At 38.9% G+C, this 25,163-nt stretch overlaps 1 protein-coding gene across 13 annotated transcripts in view; it reads left to right on the top strand.

Annotated features, from left to right (window-relative positions):
- The first annotated feature begins 2,282 nt into the window (after positions 1 to 2,282).
- ATF7IP (activating transcription factor 7 interacting protein) overlaps positions 2,283 to 25,163 on the top strand; it is an 82,605-nt gene continuing 59,724 nt past the window's right edge. For 4 of the 13 annotated variants that reach the window (XM_071423087.1, XM_071423088.1, XM_071423078.1 and 1 more), the window contains exons 1-2: positions 2,288 to 2,548; positions 4,064 to 4,172. The gene's annotated coding sequence lies outside the window, so the exon portion shown is untranslated. Of the gene's footprint in view, positions 2,549 to 2,690; positions 2,906 to 3,416; positions 3,508 to 4,063; positions 4,173 to 19,922; positions 20,291 to 25,163 lie in introns of those variants that run through there. The other 9 variants (XM_071423092.1, XM_071423091.1, XM_071423081.1 and 6 more) reach the window with 6 other exon arrangements.

Genomic DNA, 25,163 nt, shown 5'->3' with positions numbered 1-25,163 from the left:
AGGTCCTGTCACTGGTTTCCAGAGAGAAGAGACTGGTGCCAGCTCTTGTTCTTAACTCTCCCTTTGCTACGTTAATTGTACTGCATTGAACAAAACTACATTGCTGTAATGGCTTCTATACTAAATTGAGTTTGGAATAACGCCAGTCGTTATTCAAAGAGATTATAGAGATTGAAAAGATTCACAGTTTTCTGGAAACTCACCTTTTAGCCAAAAAGCATTCAATCCTGATTGACTCCCAAAGGACTTATATGCAAGGACCCTGCAAAAGTGCTCTCCAGAAATGAATTTACAAGTTAAACAATAGGCATGGCTAGGAACTGCCAACTTATGGGTAGTTCTGGCCTCTTCTTTCTGAAAAATCTTGTCCTCTGACTGTACACAAAAGCTCAGAAGGCTCAACTTCAAATTCATGTATCCCTTTTTCAAGACAAAACATTTCACCATGGCACTGTAGTTCAACAATGGAAGTTTAAGACATTATGGTTACAGGTTTCTGTCACACTTCCTCTTAGAAATCGTCATGCCTGTAGCAAATACAGCTGAGAAAGACGCATGTTCCCATTTCAGCAGTTCAAGTTCCAGGCTAGTACCCCTTCTTAAAGCCCTCTTGCAGATGTGTTTGCAAATTTATGGGCACGTGTACATTTCTTGTTCCATCTTGGCTGTGCAATGGAAACATGTAGCAGAGAGATCAGGAAAACCACTGGAAATGGCGGAACCCTAAACCACTGCCCCTCAATCTGTTGAGGAATACCTTCAGTGCAGGTAGCTCAGCGTGTAGCTGCAGTGCAGCTGCAGATTGAGCTCTGGGGGGCAGGAGCTCCAGAGAAGCAAGAGACTGTGAACCGGTGGCAACCCTTTGCACAACAATGGAGGCAAAGGGCCTGTGGCATTGGCCATGTGATCGGGACACTCAGAGACTCAGAGACACGGCAGGAGCCAACGACTCAGCTGGAACACCTCAGACTATAGTGTGCATAGAATGGGAGGGTGTAAAAGCCCAGGGCTTCCTTTATTCAGGATCCTTCCTCCCTCCAAGGCACCAACCTCAGCTCTGATTCTGTTGCTGCACTGCAATTTTATTATTTTAAGGATCCAGATATTGGAGACTCTGCTATGGGAAGCCTGGGGTCAAACCAGTAAGGAAAGGTGGTCTGACTGTGAGAGTGTGGGGAGGGTAGGGAGTCAAGGGGATCACCCATCGGTTGCTGGAGCCGCGAGTGTGAAGCAGCTTCAGTCCCAGCTTTGGTGGTGCGAATGTGACAGCCAGAGTGGTTCCTAGACAGTCACACAGGAAAGTTTCCTTAGCCCATCCACCAAGCACACCTGACAAGACTCTTACAATGGCTGTGTCACAGATACTGTTTCACAACATATGTGCACAGAGAAACCTATTGCCCAGCCTGGTCCATATATGACAGACAGAAGTTTTATCCATATTTAGCTTAATTTCCAAGAAAACAAATAAAAATTTTGTTTTTCACACCTTCGGTTCAGGAAGAATGGGACCTTTCTTTGCCTCAGAGAAAGAACATGATTCTCCGCTACCAACTTAGTAGATGACTGGTACTTCTGCCGAGAAGTCTACACATGCTCTTCTATGGGCACAGCCATGGGTCTAGACCTGACCCATGCCTCCTGGCACAGACCACCTGCTGCTCAGTTCTGCCTTGGGCTGTACAAAGAACACACTGTTCTAGCTCATGTCAAAGCAGGCCGTGTGTTTTTCTCCCCCGTGCCTGAGGCAGAAATGGAGGGTGGATGGGGAACTTGTAGTTTTGACCTGAAGCTTACCCAGGATAACCCATGTGCTTCAGCTTCACCTAAAAGCAGAGCCAACAGGCACCCTTAGGTTTCTTGGCACTCTTGAACCTCAACGCGCGTTATCAAACAACTCCAAACCTCTTGGGCTTTGGTCAGGCACAGCCCTAGCTCAGAGGCGGGACACGAGATGTGATAAGGGACGAGCAGCGAGCATTGCAGGTCACTGATAAAGCAGCCTGGCGGATTGCAGGCGGGCTTTCGAAGGTGTCACAGAGGCTGCAGGGCCACGTAGCCTGCAGCTCCTGTGGCGGGAAGCTGCGAGAGGGAAGAGAGGGAGGAAGGAAGGGGGGTTGGGCCGGCTGCTCCCGGCACCGCCCTTCGGAGCTCCATGGCGCCCCCTAGCGGCAGCGGCCGCAGCGCGCCCCGGCGCTTAATGCGCCTACCCTTGCACGGCTGCGCGCCAAGGGGCGGGGCCACTGCTCATTTAAATATCACGGAGGCTTATTTGCATGCCACTAAGATGGCCGGCCCTGCGATTGGCCGGTTCCGGAGCAGCCCCCCACTGCCGGCCCCTGTGCCCACGGAGGGGGCGGGGACAACTGAGCGAGGGGAGGAGACACAGGGTTCATTTGCATAGCGGCCCGGCGTGTGCGACGGGGGGAGGTGGTGTTTGTGCCTGGAGCGCGTTGCGAGTTTGAATCCACAGCGGCGGCGGCAGCAGCAGCAGCGGCGGCGGCGGCGGCTGCTCGGGCTGGAGCTGCCGCGGGACGTGAGGCCGCAGGTACGGCAGGGCGCGCTCGGGGCGCGGGGGCCGGGCGGGTAGGGCAGCGCACGGCACGGCACAGCGGCGGCCGTGCTCGCTGCTCCGCGCGGCGGCGGCGGCGGCGGCTGCAGCGGCTGCAGCAACAGCGCGCATGCGCCGGAAAGCTGCAGCGCTGTACACGCGCATGCATGGGAGCACGTGACCCGGCTCCAGTGCAGCGGCGGTGGCGCGCGTGCGCGTCCCCGTTGCTTTCGCGCGTTGGCGGCGGCGGTGGCGGCGCGGGCACAGGTGGGTCTGACGGGGGCGCGCACCGGGAGCAGCGGGCACCCGCATGGGTGCGACCCGCCTCACGCGGCCTGGGCGAGGCGAGGCGAGGTGAGGACGAGTGTTTGGGTGGGACAGGGGCGCGTCCGGCGCCTCGAGAGCGTTTCCTTGCTCCCTGCCGGAAATGGGCTGGCTTGGCCTGGGTGGTTGGTGCTGGGCGCCGCCGGGAAGGGCCGCACCGGCACGGCGGGCGTGGGACATCGCAGCGCATGGACTGTGGACGCAACGAGGGGAAAGTACTGGTGGTGTTTTTACACTGGCAGGCACCAGGGCACAATTTTTGTACTTTATGGGTATGCTTGTTTCTTGGAAACCAAACAGTTTTTATATGGGAACCGAGAAGGTTGAATTGTGCTTACTCGTGTGGTGTCACCAGTAAACAAGGCCCAAGCGCCTCCTCGAGGTGTCATGGCCGCCCACATCAAAACATGGCAAAAGAGTTTAAGCCATGTGCTAAGTAAAGAAGGTACATTCGAACCTCTTCTCTTCCTTAAGGTTAAATATTTTAAATATCCAAACTTTTCTAAGTTAAGTGCTTTTTTCTTTAATTCTGAGGCCTGGTGTCGCTCTGCCCTGGAGTAGTTTGTTCTTCTAGCAAATCCATGTTTCTGGATTTCGCAGTCGTTGGCAGATGTTCAGTGGAAATGCTGATAGTAAGATATTTTGTTACTTAACAATAATCTTGAAATCATTCTAAGTAGTGTCACATGACTAGTGGAAAAGTTGGATGGAAATGTTGATGGAAAAGTACCTGCTTAAAATAAAGGGGTGAACAGCTCTGCTATTCTAGGAACCAGTCAGTGAGCTTAAAAATGCAGGCTTCAGTCACAGAAAAACATCACTTATGCCTCTAGATATTTGCTATGCTAACCAGTGGATGTAAGAGCATGTTAATGGATATGCTTGCTTAATATCCCAAACGATACAAGAAAATGCAGCATTATTATAAGCAAGGTTATTAGAACTTAATTCTGCAAGATGAGAATATTTTATAAGCATACTATTTGTTTCTCTTTTGCAAGTTAAAATATATGCTTGCACTTGTTACAGTTCATAGTAGGTTCATATTTTCAAAAGCAGAAGAGTGAAGAATGTTCTTAATCTCTGCTTAAGTGTGGAATGAAAAATTTGAATATAAAATCTGTACATGCTCATCAGCTATCAATATAAAAAATAAGTGATGTTCTAATTAGGTGCTATTTTTTGCAGTCCTACAGGAAGGTATGAAGGAGAGTGTTGCTGCAGATACTAAGAATTTCTTGGAAGAGAAGAAACCAAACACAAAAACCACTGCTGTTTGATACGTGACCCTGGACAGGTAATTTCTCAGTTTCAGATCTATGAAATGGGGCTAATGATTGTTGTCAGGCCAATTACAAAATAAATTTGTTAATAATTTGAGGATTTATGCAATTCATGAATCGTGGTAACTGCACCCACTAGTTATTCTTGACATATAGCAATTATTATTTTTTATGCTTCAGAACTACCAAATTAAATTTCCATGTGTGTATAATTGAGGGAGCATTATATTAATAATTTTGGATTCTTGTTACATTTTTAGTTTGGAGAACTTAGTGCATTGCTTGGAGTAAACCATGTTTTTATCAGCTGCAACCTTTCTACCAACTGTAGCAGTGCTGAGCTGATGTTTTCTGTGGTAATATGGAACAGTGTTGTATTTTGTTGTATGAAATGATATACTGAAAGTGTTTTGGATGTTGTGTAGACTTAAAACTAATCACAGTACCATTTGTTTCTAAAATGATTCAACAATAATTACGGGCATCAATTTAAATTGTTATTTTGATGACTTTTTTGTGAAACCATTTATCTTTTACCCCATTTGAAGTCTGTTTTCAAGAAGATGCTGATTCTAATAGATACATCTTTTTTGCCGCATTTCCTGTACCTTTATAAGCTGTAGCTTGTCTTATTATGCTCATTTCAAAACTTAAAAAACCAACATTAACTATGGTGTGTGAATTTCTCTATAAAAGCTCCTTTAGTATTCCTTCCCCTGGGGACAAGAACACATAAGCATATGCTTTCCTACCATCATGGAAGGTGATTTTGCCAGCCAAGCGAGAGCCTGAACAGCTTAATAAAAGTTATTAGTTAACAAAGTTTAAATACTGATTTACTGAATACGGTGCAAACAGAAATGTTTAACGTGTTCAGTGAATTCTAAAATACTGATTTGTTGTTAGTAATTAGATTTTCATTTTCCTTGTATTTGCATGTGTTTCTTGTTACAAACTTAAAAAAATTTTCACCATGAAATGGAGCTGACTAAGCCAAATACTGTATTTTGTTTTCAAAATAAGGCAAAAATAATTTAGTTTTCATTAGATGTTTTAATGATGTAAGTATTTATTAGGTTTATCTCAGCTTAATTGTCAGAAACTATGCGTATGGCAAAAATGTTAAGTTCATTCATGGGATATAAGCAGTAAGGCCAAAAGATCCTTTAAACCAGTATGTTTTTACTCAATAGTTTGCATGCTAGTGCTTTTTTCTTTCTTATTTATTCTACTTGATGGGTTTTTTGTATTATGGGTTGTTGATGGGTTTTTTTGTATTATGGGTTCCATCTTTACGTGATGGATTTTATTTTGGGAGTTACGGCAATGACGCATGTTCATTGCAGTTTTCGTAAGGGGTAATAAATGATGAAAATAAGTTGTAAGTTACAAAATTAAGATATGTGAGTATGGGGAGCTGGGATTTTTTTCCCCTCCTTGATGATTTTATTTAATGCTGCTCTTAAATGCAATGAAATCTAATGTTATTTTTGCAGAACATAACTCATTTGTCTCCTTGGTTTTCTCTAGTACCTGACATTACTCTGGGAAATTGATCTATTCACACAAAATAAGTGGGGGTTTGTAAACTGGTTAGCATAAATGCTGTTTTCATGATGTATACTTGTAGTCCTGGTGTTTCAGCTCTACTCACTGGGCTGTGTGTACTGCATGAAAAAGTTCTTCTAGTTCTACTGTACTGTAAGAAGCTGTTTATCAAGCAGCAGTGACTTATCCAAATACAGGATGGGGAGTAAGATAGGGCTGTTGTGTGTCAAGTTTTTTTGGGTTGTTTTTTTTTGTTTTTTCTTTTGTTTGTTTGTTTGGGTTTTTTTTTGACAGATCATTAAAAGCAGAAAGTTAAATTCTTTTTTAAATTTTTTTTTTGTCAAGTTAGCTGTAGAATGTCTTAATCAGTGAATATGGTTTAGATATGAATTGTGTAATACCTAATTTCAAAATTTCTCTACTTTGGTCTTGGTTTAGATACTAAAGCCTATTGGATGATACCAAAGAAAGTAACTTAAAATACTTTTAATACTTGGGTTAGGAGAATCTGGAACATAGTTTGTGTCCACTTTTGACTTCTGGTTATCCTGTTAAGAGAATAATTTCACATGGCATTGTGGGAGTCTTAGTTTTTATTTACCTGAAAAGCTTTTGTATTGCTGGTAGTGCTTTTAGATGTTTTCCATTTTTTGTTCATGTTCAGCTTTTTCTAATTTTTTTTTGTATTTTTATAGTAATAGTAGTCAAATTCTTGATTTCATATGTACAGTGTGTATGTTTTGAAAACATCTAACTGAAGTGCAGTATTAGTCTACGGATTAGACTATAAGAGTGAGTGTCATTGGTTGTAGATACAAAGTACTGATATTCGTTATCTAAATACTGGATCTTCAGAATGCATTATTATTTTTTTACTGTGGTGAACAGTGAAAGTGTGATCCAGAAAGGGGAGTCTGTTTTGTTAGTTTGGAAGGGGATTTTTTTTTGGTCTTAAATTGCATATTCTGGTTTTAATGAATGCTCTAGTTCTTAGCACTGTTCTTGCTTGACTGTCTTTTGGAAATATATACAGGCCAAAAAGCGTTCCAAAGAAAGTAGATTTCTCAGTTGCATGTGACTTCTGGATAGCTTTGTATTTCATGCTTTCACCTGGTGTTGTATTACATAGTGTTAAAAAAGCCAAAATGCTTTAAGTGCACAATGAATCATAATCACAGAATGATTTGGGTTGCAAGGGACCTTAAAATTCATCTGCTCCCAGCTGCCCTGCAACGTGCAGGGAGACCTTCCACTAGACCTGGTTGCTCAGAGCCCCATCCAGCCTGACCTTGAAAACTTAACACGGGTGAAGCATTCCAATTTAAGCATTCAATTTAACCACCTCACAGTACGGTGCCTCACCACTCTCACACAAAATGATTTTTTTCCTAATATCTAATATAAACCTACTGGATTTCAGTTTGAATCCATTACTTTTTGTTCTATAACTATATGACCTTGTAAATAGTTTCTTTTGAGCTCTTTTGTACTCCTTTTATAAGCACTTGAAGGTCCCATAAGGTATTTACAGAGCCTTTTCTTTTCCAGACTGAACAACCCCACTTCTCTCAGTATTTTTTCCTGGGAGAGGTGATCCATCTCTAATCATCTTGGTTGCCCACCTTTGGACTCACTGGTTCATGTCCTTTTTGTGCTGAGGACTCCAGAGCAGTGCAGGTGGGGTTTCAGCAGAGCAGAGGGGCAGCATCCCTTTCCTCACTGTGCTGTCCACGCTGTTCTGGATGTAGCCCAGGATACAATTGGCTTTCTGGGCTGCAAGTGCACATTGCTGGGTCATGTCCAGCCCTGATCCACCTGCACCCCCCAAGACCTTCTCAGCAGGGCTGTTCACCATCTGTTTATCCCCCCAGCCTGTACCAGAGGCTTACATGCAACTTCAGCATTTCGTGCAGGCCTAAGTTTCAGGCTTGCATAAAACTTTAAAATATTTGTGTGGATAAGGTTATTAAAGTGACACTTAAAAATTCTGCTAGGAGGACAGATGAGTCTAATGAGTTTATTTTTCTGGTTAAGAAGAAAAATTCCAATACAGATACGTGGCAAAAATTTCAAATTGTGCCACAGCCCAAACAATTTTAAAAGAAAGCTGCTCATCTCTAGCACAGTAGTCCAGTTTTATGTGAACATTGATTGATAGTTGTTTTTAGTAGTTCTTGGAAGAGTTGTTAGTTTTCTGTAAATATAAAGCGTAGTAAGCATCAAATATAATTATTAATAATTAATAATTATTAATAGTTAATACCTGCAAATTTTGTGAAAACAAACAGCTGGAGTGAGGAGAAGCTACCAGTGTTGGTAGTGAGGGAGGTTTGAAATTAAGTGGTATTTTGGGGGAATAACTTGCTGTCAGTCATTACATAGGCCAGTGTCCACTGTTCACTTGCTTGGTGTAGTAACCAGTGATAACCTGAGTAAGAAATAGCAAGACAATATTTATAATTTGTAAGAAATGTGGATTCCCTAGTTCCATTGCTCACTCCTTATCTTGCTTAGTACTGCTGGTGTATATCTTTTTAATTGCCTGTACATTTAACAGCCAGTCTGCCCTCCCCTTTCCATCCCTCCCCCCATCTTTCAGGTTTTTTTCGGGAAGTAAAGACTCTCTTGCAGGTGTAGCTGAGAGCATGGTACTAACTATACCATGCTAAATAACTGCCTGATTTTCAATTGTAGGTCAGTTTGCATCCCATCATAGTAGAAGAATTCACAATATTGTGTAAATGTATGTATGTTGTATAAATACCTTTTATGTTTTTCTGGGAAAACTTATGTTTTGGAAAGTAAACTATGACTTTTGTTATATTTTGAGCTGTACTTGTTACAAATTATTTAAAAACTATACATAGGAATTACTAACACTTACTTCTTTCATGAACCAACGTCAAATCATTTGAGAACTTAGGGAATTAGGTGGCTGGGTGCAAAGAACTTCTTTAAAATGTATTTTTAAGAAATATTTACCTGAACTAATAGAGGTACTTTTGCTGTGGGTAACATGAATTTTTGTAATACCAGAAAAATGTTTTCCTCTTCTAGGTTTGGTTTCTGAAAATGCTTTCAAGTAAACTTCCATAGTCAATGCACAGATTTTATTATATGGCTGTGGATATGGGAGACAAAATAAATACACAGATTATTTTAGCAACTGTCATTTTGTGTTGTCTTAAGCATTATCTGCAATTTCATGGTACTGTAAACAAATGTAATGTTAAAAAAACCCCCGAACAATTTCCTGAACAAAACCACATCCCTCATATCTCCTTCCTCAAAAGAAAAATGCCAACCAAACAATCCAAAAGCTGCCATTTTACTTCTTAGCTTTGCCTCCAACATGCTGCTGTTTCCATAAGGTCCTTTTTAAAACAAGTTGCATTCAAATTTTTTGGTTTTTTCAGAAATGGGTTAAACATATTAATATAAATGCCTGCTAACTTCAGTCAATGCACTGAAAATTTCCTGCTTTGGTCCTATCATCAAGAAGCTTGGAAAAATGAGGTGTCCTTAAATGTTGTGCAGACTTTTGTTTTCTGAATTTCAGTGCTCCGTGTCTCATGATTATGAGCTCTTTTTTTTCCCCCAGCAGTTTAGGTAGTGTTTATATGTGATGTCCCAAGTGAGAGCCAAGATGTTTCTTGAAATCAGTCTACTGGCCTGTGCAAAAATAGGAATAAAAAAGGGTTTCAGTGGATAGTATTTAGAGGCGGCAGTTGAATTGTGTACAAATAGTTTCTTTTAAATTTCATCAATGTAAGAACTGTTTTTTCTACTTAATGTTAACTAACATATAAAACGGCACATAACAAAACAAAAAGATCAATAACGGAAGAGGGTAAATGAGAAAAGTGGATAGGATGTGGTTTGGACACAAGGATTTGTGGATGAGACATAGGTAAGTGGTTTCTAAGCATTTAATTTGAGCAAAAGGAACTATTCATGCTTTGGTTGTTTTCTCCTGCACTTGTTATGTTTAAATGCTTAAAATCTTGTCTGAATGGGCAGAAATTTCTGCCTGCCCTTGATCCTTCAGGAAGGAGCCCTGGTATGAACTGTGGCTCTGTGTAATGGTATATAAGAGGTGTGTGCAAAGGTGATGTTACTTACACAGGGCAATACCTGGAGAAACAACAGGATACCGTTCTCTTGCGGTTCTTGTTTGATGTCCATGAGAAATTGGGAAAATGGAAGCCTTGCTTTAATTTATGGCTCCAGTAATTGAATTTACTGACACGATATTGGAATGTTTTGGCATATTATCAAAAGAGGGCAGGATTAAAGATTGTTTGGTGTTCTTATCATAACATGTTAAGTTTAAGTTCCATTCTCCAGTCTTATAAAAATGCTTTATTTTCTTGGGATTTTGACAAGAGAGTCTGTATAAATGCCATGTTAGATAGCAATGAAAAAACTGTAGTCCCATGCTAGTATAGAATTACACATTAGTGTGGGTGCAGTCTAACATTTCTAGGGCTAAAGCAGTTTCAGAGGACTTACTCCATTCCTAAGTCTGTGTTTATTTAAACAACAGGTTTTATTTTAAAATTAGTTTGAATAGTAACTTTTAACACACTTAAACACGCTTTTGTGTGTCAATGGAGATCTATTGAACTGGACATTTAAGTTAATGCATGTGATTTCTTACTATTCAGTAAGATTTTTTGCATCCATGTGTCTGTATTAATGTATTAGGGCCTCTGCATGTTCCTGAAGCTTTCTGACAAAGCAAGACATTTGTAGCAACAGGACTGTGACATGGATTCTGTTTTCTCTGGCTCAGGGAAAGTGTTCTGTGAAATTTTTTTGCAAACTTGTTGGTTTTGCCTGTTCAAACCTATTTAAGTCATTGTCATCCATATGTCACGCTCCAAGACTCAGCGTTACATAAAACAGGGTGTTGTAGAAGCGCAACTTTTGGATTCTGGGTTAGAATGTCCCTATGTTTTTGGTGATATTCTTGAAATAGTGAAACTTGAAGTCAGAATTCACATTTTGATATACAAGTTTTGTAGACATACTAAACACAGAATTCTATTTAAAACATTGTTATTGGGGAAATCAAAGTAGATGTATATTTGTTATACAAATGGAATATTTAAGTTTGAATTTTGGAATCTTACAAGTTATTGTAAATTCCCAGAAGCTAATGGTGTGGTATATATGGTGCTCAGAGTAAGCAACGTGGGGTATATAATCAGATAATAAATTTTTTTTTTATTATTTGGTTGTAGACTTGATTTTTAGTTTAGTACAAGGTGTTGGTGAAGAAAAGCTTCATTGTAACGGATTGTTTCAAATTAGCTGTAATGAATTTGTTCTCCAATGTTCACAAGTTTGTTTTTTGAGAAATATGTCTTTTGAATCTCAAGTATATTTTCATTTAGTTTTCTAAAGATGTGCCATACTATCAGAGACAATCAGTGGAGCTGTCTCGTAGGTGGCATGTGCCCTTTCTTGTACTGCAGGTCATGGTAATACAAGGACAAAAAGAAGAGCCAGATGATGTGTTTCACCTTTTTTTTAAGTTAGAAATACTGGCTGTAGTGCTGATGAGTGCATCAGACAACTACTGCTGGCATGATTAATCAATGCTGAAATAACTAGCTACAGCTGGTAACAGACATGCCCAGTCACATAAGTCTAGACCTTTTCATAATTGGAGTGGTTGGAGGGCATGTTCTTCTACTTTTTTGGGGGGAGCAACTTACTATGTTGAGCTAATTTTGGATCACAAATATTTTTTGTTAAAAGGCTAGGTATAATTCAACACTGATTTTCTTTGGAATTGCCCCATGGACTCATTTGCAAGTATTTTGTTTTAAAATAGACAAATTTGGATTATGTAGAAGAGAAGTGAGGCAGATAGAGAGGAGCTCCCTCCAGAACTCATCCAGTGTTGCCTCTGTGAGAGTGTGTGATTGGTTATTATTTGTTACATTATTATAATTAATATTACTATTTTCATTACCATTAACAGATAGTAGAGAGAAACCTATATTGGATTTGTGTTAAACTTGTGTCTTTGGTTAACAACCCATTCTCCCCGCCATAGGTTTTCAAACCAGTTCTTCAGGAACTGCTCTGTTACGAAATTCCATCAAAATTCCTTAAGTAATTTCAGATACAGGTCTTCTTCGAAAAACTTGGACAACAAGCTGCATTGCAGTCATAAGGAGTTAGATACTTGATTTCTCTAAGCATTGAAGTTCTGGAATGTTCTTGGGATTTTTGCTAGCTTTCTTATAAAGCAAACATCCTTTTTTCCTCCCCAAGTAAAATTTTTATTGGGCAACTAATACTACAGACTATTTTGAAGTAGATGGAGCAGTAGGAGCAGTACAAAGCTATAGATTAATTTCTTAAGTTGGTTGTTTTGATTTGGTTTTGGGGTTTTTTTTAAGAAGCATTGAAGTGAGCCTGCTCTTGAAAACTATTCTCTAATGTTTGTCAGCTCTGTGCGTGATCCAGCTCTGTATCCGTGACTGTTAATGTGTGACGTGAATTCATGAATTCTGAACTGCCTTGCAGTTGTGAGAGATTTGAAGTATGTGACACAAATCCTGGATCACAGGCCTAGAAGGGCTGCCTCTTGCTCGTTTTTGGTTTAGTTTGATTTTCCCTTCACCAGTGGTGCTAGGAAGCTGCAGTGCTGCAGCTGTGCATTAACAACTTCCTGCCTGTCAAAGAAACCACTCCTCTGCTTGCAGGTACCCACCCCTTCCACCTCTGCAGTTTGTTGCAGTGTGGTAAAGACAGAGGTGTTTTGCTGTGTAAATGTTTTACCTCCTGCTGAGTTGTCACTGATTGGCTTGAGTGAACGCTGCAGCCATCTTAGTCTTATTTTCAGTACAGCTGAGAGAGCAGTTTCAGAATGGCTGAAAAAGTGCTCTTCAGTGTAGCAGTTCAGCTTGACTGGGTGCATGTTACCATCACGTGCTCCGGACCTTAGAGGTGAGCACCAGCTCTACTCTGCTGCGAAGCAATTTAAAACCTTGGTTAGGCATAGTTAAAAGTAATCCTAAGCTATATAAAATACATTGCAATGTTGTTGGTTTTTTTTTTTTTAGGTCAATTGTAGTGGGTTTTGGTTTTTTGCTGATTTGTTTGTGGTTTGGTTTTTAGAGTTCAGTTTTCAGCGGGTTTTTTGTTTGTTTGTTGGTATTTGGGATTTTTTTTGGTTTGTTTTTTTTTTTTGTTTTCTCTTTGCTTTCACACTGAATTAATTACCAGACCTCTATCTTGTCTTAGTTACAGGATAGATTAGATGGGACAAGTCAAATACCATATCTGTCTTACTAATGCAATTATATTTTTTTTGGCTTACCTTCTTAGTAGGCCAGAAGAGCACTCATTCTGTGTTGTCCCTTTCTCGAATGCTTTCCTCATACTTTAACTGAAAAATGAAATAAACTCTTTACAAACTTCATTACATTTTTGAAACCAAGCAATTAGATTTACAATGTTTTCAATGTGTAACTTGTCTAGCGGTAGATAATTACAATGCCTGTATGAATACATTAGAAAAACAGTGATTATATAAATGTTAACTGTTCTGTAGGTAGCACTTATTTGCTATTCAAGAATAAGACTACAGATTTTATGGAATTAATATAAATGAGAAGATGGAAGTTTTGAAGTTTACTCTCTCTTTTGTATAACTTAATTGAAATCTTGAGTTTCAAAGTGTTAGTGGTTTCACATGGCCTCATGTATTTTGCTGTTGGTACTGGTTGGTGACCTAGCTATCATCCTTAAAAGTCATTAGAAGGTACTGTTTCCGGGGAGATGAAGGTAGGAGAAAAGTAATGCTCAACTTTTTTTCACTGGGGAGTTGGACAACAGAAGAGAAGAAAAAAGGCATTTTTGTTCATGACTATATAATTTCCTTTTTCTGTGTCTTATACCTAGTTCAGGTCTTCATGGGTTCTCTCAGCTGCACATAAGTTAAACCAAGAGTAAGTAAACAGGAAGCTTCTTGAAGTTCTCCAGAAATATCAGGAGCAGCAGATGAGCTTGGTGGCTCACAATATTTTCCTGGCTGAAGCTGAACTTAGTGCTAGGGCTGTGAAAGCTAGTCTAAATGCTGACAAGTTTAGTCCTTCCTCAGAATTTCTGCATGTTAATTTGGTGCTTTCAGTATAATCTCTAACAAAGCACTTAGTGGTTAAATTAGTATTAAATATTTCTTCTCATATATTATCTTACACAGTTAATGACAATGCCATGTTTATGAAGACACTGAATATTCTGTGCAGACTTCGAATGTCACATTCTCAGGAGACATTGTTTATCCATGTTTATTCTGTTCATTTGATAAAAAGAAAGAAAGTCAGTAAAATCTAGGATTTTTAAGGTGAGACGATTTGGTGACTTTAGTTAACAGTAATTTTCTAAGTAATTGGCTATAGAATTTTTCTGCTTTAGGATAAGAGGTAAGAGTAATGCAAGTATGTGGTTAGAGGTGATGAAAAGTAGGTAGGTAGTTTTTTATTGCTAGTGGAACTTTGTTTGGTGAATTTGATTTACAGCAGATTTTAATTCATAATGGCTTCTTTTGATTGGGTAAGATAGTTAAGATCCAGGGAACATTTGAGTAATTTCAAATATGTCTGAAAATTCAAACCACAAATCCTAATTAAACACATTTATCTTGAAAAAATTTGACAATTTACACCATACATTTACCTCATCTACTGAATGTAGATTAATAATGCAGCACAACAATAATCTGATTTTCTGCAAGATATACTGAGTTATCCTTACCCCAGTCTTACAAATGATTACTGACATTTGTGTGTTTAGTCAGTTATCATTCATTAGTTCCAGATGTTAGTAACTTATATTGTTCACAGGAAATAGAAACATTTCATTCTTCGAGATGACCAAACTCCTCCTTCATAATCTCTGAAGGGGATGAAATTTTATATCTAAAACATACTTTACCATACACATCCTGTGGTGGTTTGTTGGTTTTTTGGGGGTTGGGTTTTTTAAAGAAAACAGCAGGCATATAAATATTGCCCAGTGTTCTTTGTTTTGTTAAGATGTCTCTGTTAAACTGTGCTTTAATGAAAGACTGAAAAGTAGAATATTTTGGACAATCATTAGAAGGAGTGTTTTTCATACGTATTACATTTGAATAAAATACTGTATTTTCAGACCATATCTTCTATATAGTCTTTTTAGTGACAGGTTTTTTGCCTACGTTTTTTTTCTGTGAGGTGAGTAAGCTTATTCCCATTTTGCAGAAAATGTATGGAGTGATTGCCAGAGCTCAGAGAAAAATTCTTGTCTCTGTGTTTCCCATTCCCTTTGGTTTTTGTTTTCTTTTGCCTTTTAACAGGCCATTTTGAACACGGATCCATTTTTGGAAGTGCTATACAAAAGGTGACTGGCCTAGCAGGGAGCTGTAGTGTTTTGTTCCATGAACTGCACGGGTAGTGTGGTTTGGTTTGGGGTTTTGTTGGTTGGTTTTCTTTTTTCTTTCCTAAAGTAGGCGTTAGAATGCTAAAAGTATGGTAGGTTTTGCATATAGGGTACGTTCCCATTTTCAAAAATCCAAGCACATTGTAATGCTTTTTTTATGGTTGTACTAGTAGCTGAAAGTATAATCTCTTCTCTCTTCACTCCCATGGTGCTAATAGTTTGGGTCTTACTAATCAAAAAGAAAATGAAAACCATCAATTTGTATCAAAAACCACCAAAAGTCAAAGAAACAGGGTACTTGAGTGGATGCTAAAACAGCCCCCTCCCCCCACCACCTTTATTAAATACCTAAATTAGATGTTCATGCTTTGAATTAGAAATAGATGTGTGTAATGAAGTAATGACTTCAGCTGAATTGATTGCTGTACAGTTTTAATGCAAGATTTGTTGTCAGACTGAGGTCAGTATAGTTGTGTCTGTGTATTCTAGAAAAAATAGCTTTGTACTGCTAATAGTCTATCCTTCAAGGTTACCTATCAGGAGTTAGATTTGAGACTACTACCTTAATAGAAATTTATCTACTTGATTTTTTCCAAGAGAAGTACAATTTCGAAAAGAAAACCAGTAGTTCACTCTGAAAAAATTTATAGATTCCTTTTTTTTGCGTTTTACTTGCAAAGGCTGTACTTATTTAAAAGAAGAGTTTTCCTGTAACAACTTTATTTTTTCATTTATGCACTAACTTATTTGGATAGTTTTTCACGACTAAATCATAGTTGCTTGGAACCATTCTAACATGGCTTGATTATTTTTTATGATCCTCCTAAAGTCCTGAATTGTCTCGATTTGCACAGCTGCATCTTCTATTTTGATAGAAATTTGGGAGCAAATGATTTCAGGCAGGATTTGCAATGGACTGGAACAGACTGCTGAATGAATTCAATACTGTTTAGTATATGGAAATCATTTTAAAATAGCTGACTTGTTTGGTTCTTTAAGTGGAAGTAAATGGTTACCAAGTTCTTAGAACTGTCTGCAATCTTAAATACTTGATCATGTTATGACTGCTATTAAACAGTTGAATTGGACCTTTATTATTTAGCCGTAAAATTTGGTAGATTTTTTTAAGCATGTATTGTCTTTGAAGGAATTATGAGTAAGCCAAATTATTTACCATCTTCCATCATCTTGATTTTCAGATTGAGATCAGTCAGCTGTTTAGTAAATAACAAAATTCTGCATGTAAATTTAAGTGAGCAAAATGTAGGAGTTTTGAAGTTGATGAAAACACTCATACTCAGAATTTTCCATTTCTGGAAGAAAAGGAATGCAGCATATTAGACTGTTACAGCCTGGAACTTACCTGGTTTAGACATGTTTCTCACCCCTTTTCTACAACAGAAAAGCAGATAAAATTATTTTCAGTCCTCCCTCCCCCATTTCCTGCCCTTCCTGTTCTTTCTGCTGATACAGGCTTCTGCTGTAAAATATCTTCAAATACACCACAGCAGCTGAGATAATGATTTGATAGACGGTTTTCTGCTTCAGAAATGTACATCATTTTCTGTGTCTTTCAAACACTAATGTGAGAAAATTCTGGGAATTACTGAACTTTTCGCTGACTCTTAAGTGAATAGTAATTTGATCTGTTCTCGTTTAGAGAAGAAAAGTCGGGGAAAGGAATGTCTTGGACTAGTGTCAGAAGACTCAGGGCCTTTCATTTTCATTTGCTCTGTGGTGGGTGTTTTTTTGTTTAAGGTTTGTTGGTGTTTTGGTTTGGTTTGGGTTTTTTAGGTCAAGGTACTAGTGATAGGTTTCATAATGGTTGGATTTATGGGGGGTTTTTTTCCCTTTTATTTTAGACAAACTTTGTCAATTAAATGCGTCAGTATTTAAAATTGTCTGGATTGGGGAAATCATTTTGTGTGACTTTTTTTCCCTACCTATTTTGAGAGAACCGAACGGATATTTTAAGATGTTGTCTTTGATTGGTACGTATTGAACCCATACAGTTAATAGTAGTTATTTTGAACACAGCTGGTCTTACTACTTTTGACTGCAACATCTGCTGTTTAAGGTCACTTCTCGTGGGGGAGTAGGAAGTCGTTTGCATGTTGGAGGAAGAGAACTGGCTCTGGAATATAATAGCTTTCGGGCGTTTCCACCGACATGGGCAAAACGTGCAGAAGGCAGGCAGACATTTTGGTTTTTTCTGTAGTGCCAGTCACCGGAGAATTATGATTGAATACATTATGATTTGTTGTCTCAGAGTCATCTATTAAAAACAAACAAAACAACCTATAAAACAAACCGTGCTCCCCTCCCTCCCCCTCCCCCCGCCCGAGGCGGGGAGGGGGGGGAAGCCCAAGCTGGAAAGAAAAAAAAATGCTGCCCAAACGCAGTACTTGGGAGGCTGCTGAAGGGTCCCGGTACATTATTTGGGGTCGGTTGCCAGCCCTGTGTGCAGCAGAGGCTGCCGCTGGTCAGGGGCTCAGCCCCTCTGCCCTGCGCAACCGAGTTGGTGCGTTTCTAACTCCCAGATCAATGGCTCCTCCTCTCTGTGAAAACGTTTTGTGTTTGAAACTGAGCTTTGTCATAACCAGTGGTGTGAGAGGGAGGAAGGCGTAGCCAGGGGGTGCGGGTGACTCTGCCCGAACGTTCTGGAAGCGGGGTGGTGCTTCCCGCAGACTGCAGATGCAGCGATCGCCCGCGGGGGCTGCCGGCAAGTTCAGGCACGGACTTTCCCATAGCGGACTGGAGCCTGGAACAGAAAATGCTCCAAGGCTCTAATTCTTACAGTATGTGTTTTAATGTGTTAAGAACCATACTATTATTCAGGTATTCGTGCATAACGCAATAGAGCTGGGGGGAGGGTAGGACTATGGCTATATTCGGGAAATCTACGGGGTTTAATTTTTTGTTTTTTAAAGTAGCACTGGTGCCCTTTCTTTTTAAGATCAGAAGCTGTTAATCCGGTGATTCATTCTGCAAATGACAACAGAATCACTGAAAGATGATTCTGCATGCGCTTAGATGCGCTAGCATGCACATACCAGTCTGAAAGTAAGGCAAATCCAAATACATAGGTAACATTAAAGGGATGTTACTGATTGTCACTTTAATGTCATAGGCGTTCTGGAAAAATGATTAGCTTTCCCTTACAAATCACTCTGGTGTTTTGGATGCAAAAGGTGAGGATAAATTGTAACAACAAGTTAGGAGTACTTTACATTGCTAAATATTTTCAGATACAAAAACAGCATCTTTTTGACATTACAGATGAGCATATTGTGTTATGCTCAACCTAGAACCAGCCATAATGAACAAATTATGCTTGCAGTAGAAAATGGGACATATAATTTGACTGTACATAGCTTTGACACTGTTGGCATCCTAAAGAGGAACAGTGCAGGGAACTAGAAGAGACCAGGGGTGTAAAGCAGGCTCTTTTGGTCCTGAGATGCTCTGCCATGTTCAGATTAATAAGCATCCCTGTCTCCATTACTTTGCTTTTTCACTAAATGGTGCTAGGCTGCAACTACAGCTGCATATACAGCTGCCGAAATGTCTAGCTAGCCAAACTTGATTTTATTCAAGGTTTCACAAATTTGTGTTTATAGCTGGTATAATAGTGTACTTATTTGCATTGGTTCTTTCATACCCTAAGAGTTCTTGCAAGGCAGCAGGTGAGGAGGGAGGAGGTATTGGCAAATTAATCCTTTGCACCCACACACACTCTCACTCTAAAGTCTAACCTCTTTTTTCTTTCCCAAAAAAAAGTACAGTGACTTTTAGAGCACATATTTGTCAAATGTAACCTATTTATCTATTTAATTGAACTTTGAGTGGAAGAAAAAAGGTAAGAATTTTTAAATTAGGTATTAAAAGTCAAAGTGAGGCTGGAATCCAAGCTTCTGCTGCTACCTGTCACTCTACCTTAGAGGTACTTGAAAAAATAATTATGATTGAGAGATTTTTTTCTTTCCCTCCTACACCTAACTAATTAAGAAAAATGAAATAGAGACAACAAATTAAATGGCCAGATGTGTTACTTGTCAGTATTAGGTTAAAAATGAATTTGTCTTACTTGGAACTAATATTTATTTCTTGTTGGAAATCTGCAAAATACTGGAAATGCTAGGTTAAGAATACCTGGTTGCTGAGTGCAGTGTAATTTTTCTGGTGTTATTTCTGTTACACAATGACTGTGAACATTGTGTGTGTAGCATCCTAGTTGAAACAGGCTGCAATTTATTTTTCAGTCACTATTGTCAATTTTTATTTATACGAACAATGAGAGCAGCACTTGACTTCTGAGACAGATCTGGATTATTAATAAGCAAATACCTAGAAAGGTATATTCTAGAACCCGTGGGGAGGGGCAAGGCTTTACTCAGCAATATCCTGCTGCAATTTAGTCTTGAAATCAGGCCCCTTTATGTAAATTTTACTGGCGCCAGCTAGCTGTAACTGCAGTCTGGCTCCCCGTCGGCAGCAGCGAACATGTGTCATGGACTTCTCCTTCACACGGGCTGCAGGAGCACTCTGGTTTCTGGACAGAAAAAGCAGCACTGATGAATGTGAAAAGATGTACAAAGGAATCTAGGTGTAATTAGATTGCCAGTAAGTGAAAATCCTGAGAGAATTTCAGTTTTCTTGGGTTTTTTCAGGGTGCTGTCTTGCGCTGTGCTGTAATAAATCTTTGCCTGTTGGTACTACAGTGTGGTGTGTGGGAGGTACTTCAGTGCACATAGTTGCTGCAGCACTCATAGTTGGCAGCACAGAAGGCAGTACAAAGAGTACAACTGGAGGCACTTGCAGTTGCAACAGTTTCCTTAGAGGCTGTGGCATGCTCAGTGAGCTGCAGGAGCCCTCTGAGGCAGGCAGCTACTATGTGGAGAAGTAGGAATTCCAGCAGGCTTTAACGAACAGATGTAGGCTACTAGCTGAGAGGTGTAACAGCATAGCTCAGGCTGGCTGAAAACCAGCAGTCATGCTGCTGTGTAAACAAAACAAGGTCTTAGGATCAAGATGGCCGACCTGGAAGTCTACTTGTAGCTCATAATACTTATGCAAATGAGCTGCATGTCAGTGGCTTACTCAGAAAAGGAAGCTCATTTTGCACGTGCCATCTTCTCACCAGGTAAGAGAATCAACTCATTTTCTGCATTCATGTTTTAGAGAACTTGGAAGCTAATTTTTCATTTAGGTCCCACCCCCTCAATTGGCACAATGCCAGGAATTAAATTTCAATGCAAGTGGCATTTTCTGGGAAACCCAAAAATCATTTGTTCTGGTTGTAATTATATTGGGGCTGCTGTTTTTAGGGGAAGTGTTACCTAGAAATTATTGTAGACTATTTACTTTAGTAAAATTAAGTAGTTAAAAAATATTCAAAATTTCAGTATGTAGGTTTTGTTGGTAATGTTACTGCTTTTGTTTGATTCAAACCTCTACTGTTTTGCTAGTGTGTTATTTTTGTCTCTATAGTGACACTGGTTGATGCACATGGAGGCTTAGCAATAGTGAGAGCTTACCCTGGAGGGGGTGCAGAGTTGACAAAGTTGAATCCACCAATTGTACTTCGGCTTCATGGTGTTATGAAGGATCATTGTTACCCTGGTTGTAATTTGAATTTTCTTCTTGTTGAGATTACAAAGCTGTTAAAGCAATCAGATACTGTTGTCCATGAATCTTTTAGTATATACACTTTCTTAAATGCCTATATGTACATTTAAAAAAGCCGTTTTTGTAAGAAGGGAACTACCTTAGAATAGGGTGTTTTTATGATCTCTCCCCCTGAGAAGACAATAACCTTGCCTTAAAGCAGGAAATTTTAACAGAATTGAAGTACTATTAATTACATAATATGCTCTATTGTGGTTATGCATGTAGTGCATGAAATGGCTGCATGGGGCAGATGTGCTGGTTCTGCACAAATACATTTATGTTGTTTTTATGTTACAAGTCGAAGTAATGACAGCATGGAAGACTGGAAAGGAGAGATGGTAGGAGAAAATTATTTGAAAGGATGGTCACTGACCTAGAGAAAAGAGATAATTGGAGATGCATTAACAAGCCAATAAAACATGGCTACTTAAAGGCAGACATCAGCTCAAGATAGGAATGTGGAACTGGAAGTAGAAAGGCCCGTTTTGGTTGAAGGAAAAATAAGATTAATTGAAGAGAATGAAACTAAAGAGGTAGAAGAACAAAGTAAGCAGATAAATAATTACAGCTTAAAATGTTAGTGATAGATATTGAAAGTATTGGAGGCATTCTGAAATGGCCTGGGAATTAAGGCCAGTAGGGTAAATATGCTAGGAAGGAGAACCCTAACTGGTTGATATTGCAGAGGGCAGAATTTAACAGTAATAGAGAAAGGTAAACTTTCCCATTCACATGGCAGAGAAGAATGCTGCATGCCTAGAGTATGGGCCAAATGAGTTGCAGTTTGTAGACAGCTCATACACTTTTAAACCTTGGATAACTTTTTAGTGCTAACTTAAGATTTTATATGGACAGAATTTTGCTTGTCTGGCAGACTACAAAAAGTGAAAAATGGGCGTGTGTGAGAGATTACAAACACAAGTGTGTGGTACATTTCCCCACATAAATTACACTAGAAACCTTTAACACCTATAAAGTTTTTCATAAATGTCAAATTGCATTAGAACCAGTCTTGCTTTCATTGCTATATGAAGGAAGCAGTTTAGGGTCCCTCCCTCTTTTCCGTGAAGTGTGTTAGTATGGTAGAGGAGAAATGGCATTGAGTGAGGCATGAAAAAAAGTAGAAAACTGATTAAAATAATATGTTCCTGAGAGGAAAACCTTGACTGGTACAGCAAACAATAACAAATGTTATATTTAAGAATTGAGAATTCTAACAGTAATGTAGGTGATGATGATAACAAAATCATAGTGAAAGAAAAAAGATATATCACAGTAAATATTTTGGCGTTATTTTAGAATTATTTTTATGAAAGTGAGATTATATTATGAGATTACATAGACAACCCAAGTTTTTGAAGCACTGAAGTTACAAGGAAGATACTAAAGATTCCATGATAGATATTTCTTAGCAAAGGTTATAAGGAGGTCTTCGTAATCTGAATCCAGGAGTTTTAAAAGAACTGGCTGAGAATTCTGAGATGTCCCTCCCAGTAACTCAGTATAAAGTTGGAACTGTGGAAAACCCTGAAGACTTTTCGAAAAGGTCGGGAGAAAAATCATGGAGGATTAACAGTGTGTCAGTAAATGCGAAAGACTATTACTTCGATCAGTGCAAAAGAATATTATTTCAATCAATTATTTAACTGCTGAAACACCATTATAAAAAGGATATCCTAATTAATTTGTTTTAGAACAAAATTCCTTGGTGTAAATACCCAGTATCTTTAATGGACTTACTTGTTGATACTCCTTAAATAATAACTTCCCCTCCCCAAATCCTGTATCGATAAAACATTAAATTAATTTTTAAAGCTTTTGAATGGTGGAGGGTAGCATGGTATTGTAAAATAGTTAATTTTTATTAACTTAGAGGATGGAAAGATTGACTCTTACTGAGTCGTCAGGATAATTTAGTGAGACTCAATCACCATTTATTAGATTTATTAAATTGTATGTGTTACCTTTGCACACTAAAATCGATTTCTACATCTATAGACCATCCAGCATAAAACACATTTGCTTGACAGGACACTCTGTCCTGGAAACAAGTGGGGATCACACAGACAAAATAGATAGGTAAAGCCCAAAATAGACAGGTAATGTGGGGAGACTGAGATTCTATAGCATACCGAGAAAGAGTAAAGAAGTCATATTCTTTATAAAGTTTTATTTCTGGATGTTACTAAATGCTGATGATGTGAATTACGCCTCAATACAGGTTGCAGCCCTGTTGTCTTTATTGGCATTTTACAATGCTGAAAAATTAGGAGGGGTCCTGGCCAAAAGCACAAGAATGTTTATGACCTGGTCATATTCACCTTGGGGCTATATAAATAAAATAGTTTTATGGTTGCAAATACAAGCCTGGGAGAGGTGGTCATGCCTACAAATTCATCAGGAAAGTCTGTAGTTAGTCTGAAAAATTATCAGGAAACAGTTCAGCTATGCTATGTGCCAGCACATGAAGAAAGGATGTATAATGATTCTTCACTCATTCAAAGAGAAATGTAGCCTTTAATTTTTCGGAAGAGATGAAACTGCAGCCTGTCCTTTGCAGGAATCAAGCAAGCATGTTGGCTTGCTGGGTCGCCAGGCAAGAGACAGACTGTGGACAGGTGTTCCTTTTGATGTTACAGGTTTCTGGGCAGAATCTTTCTGGAGGTCAACTTACAGCAAACCTTAAATGGTCAAAATTAAAGATGCTTTCCTTTGTGTCTTTTATATATTTTATCAATGGAGGCATTTTTAAGTATAACTCTTACTGTCTGCTTCTGGCATCTAACTCTGGGTCGCATTTGGGAAACTTCCAGGCAAGAAAAATGAAGTTTCTTGTAAATGGTCACCCTGAGTGACTGTGCAGATGCATTTTTCTCCATATGTTTTTTTTATGAAATTTGGGAAGGCAAACAGTCTAAAATAGCTGTATAAATTTTTATGTACTTAGGTGTTTCTGAAATGGTATTACTGGATTGTTGCTTCATCAGCTGCTTTTCCGCCTCATAAATCAGTAAAATAAAGAATTTTTTTTGGTAGAACTGCTTTGAGCTCTTCACTGAAGAAGTTGTCTTTTGCAGACCAAGTACTACCAACTCATGAATGCATTGGACAGTATCACTGCAGCCTGGTCACTGTTTTTTGGCTCAAAAAATTTTTACATGCTGTTCTGGCAAAATCATTGTCAAAAAATGTATCAGTAGAGGTAAACTTGCAGCTCCTTTTTTTGGTATTATATTATACTGTGAATCCTAGTTTGATGTTCTGTGCAGACTATCGATGCTTCATGAATTTATAATATTATTTTATTTTTGAAAATTTGCATTAGCAAGCAAAACAATGACCTCATTACTGGAAAGAACATGTTCTGCTTTTGATCACTTCCATCCTTTCCACTTAGGAATGCAACACTGGAGTTGGAGGTGGCTCTAGGCCTGGTTTTTTTGGTGTCCTAAACAGATCATATATCTATGTGCATTTCATAAGTTCAGTGAGTTAGTGTGTATGATGTCACTAGTCAGCATGAACAAAACCTTGACGGCTGACTTCAGTCCACACAATTGCTGCCAGCAACCCTGCAGAGGTGATGGTATTGAGTAACTGCAAACTGGTGCTTATGGTGGCTTTGAAAAGAATTCATCAGGAAAAAAAATTAAAGCCTGTCATCTTTGATGTGAAGTTAAACCTGGGAAAGCCTTCCAGAATTACTTGTGCGTCTTGCATAGCAGGCCTCACTGAGGTCATTAATAAACAGACATAAGAAATACTTTGGGAAGTGTAAGTTGATCTCATTTGAGGCCTGTAGCTTCTTAATCTAAAAGACAAAGGTCTTCATTGACTAGATGGATCATGTCTTCAATCTTCCTTTTTATTTTGCTTTTGTGTCCTCTAAGAAACCTAGCATGAGAACTTGCTGACTGCTGTGGACAAAGAACACCTCACGTATCTTTTTTTTTGCTTTCTTCTTCAATGATCTTAGACTAAGAAACTGAGAAAACACAAAGATTAATTCTTCCATTGTTGTGGAAAAGAAATGCCTTCAGACTACAGATTTTAATTTCAGTTTCTTATGTTTAGAAGTCCATATTCCTTTGTAATGTTAACAACAAGCTGTAATTCACAGAAAATACTTCACATTCCTTCTACTAGGATTTTGCTACAGATATGGCTGTTGACATTTGGTCATCCCACAGCACAAAAAATAAATAGTAGTTAGCAGCTAAAGTGATACAGCACTTGCTAATTGACTCCCTTTTATTAAGATTCATACTGCAAGATGAGAAAGTCCAATAGCTGGGTTGCTTTTAGATAATTGGTTTTTTACTCTACATCTTTGAGACTTCTGTGTA

The sequence above is a fragment of the Agelaius tricolor genome, unplaced genomic scaffold, assembly GCF_023055355.1.
Source record: "Agelaius tricolor isolate 1412-34295 unplaced genomic scaffold, bAgeTri1.0.p SCAF_3, whole genome shotgun sequence".
NCBI classification, from domain to species: domain Eukaryota; kingdom Metazoa; phylum Chordata; class Aves; order Passeriformes; family Icteridae; genus Agelaius; species Agelaius tricolor.
The sequence above is the reverse complement of the archived record's forward strand: the minus strand, read 5'-3'. Positions and strand labels throughout refer to the sequence as shown.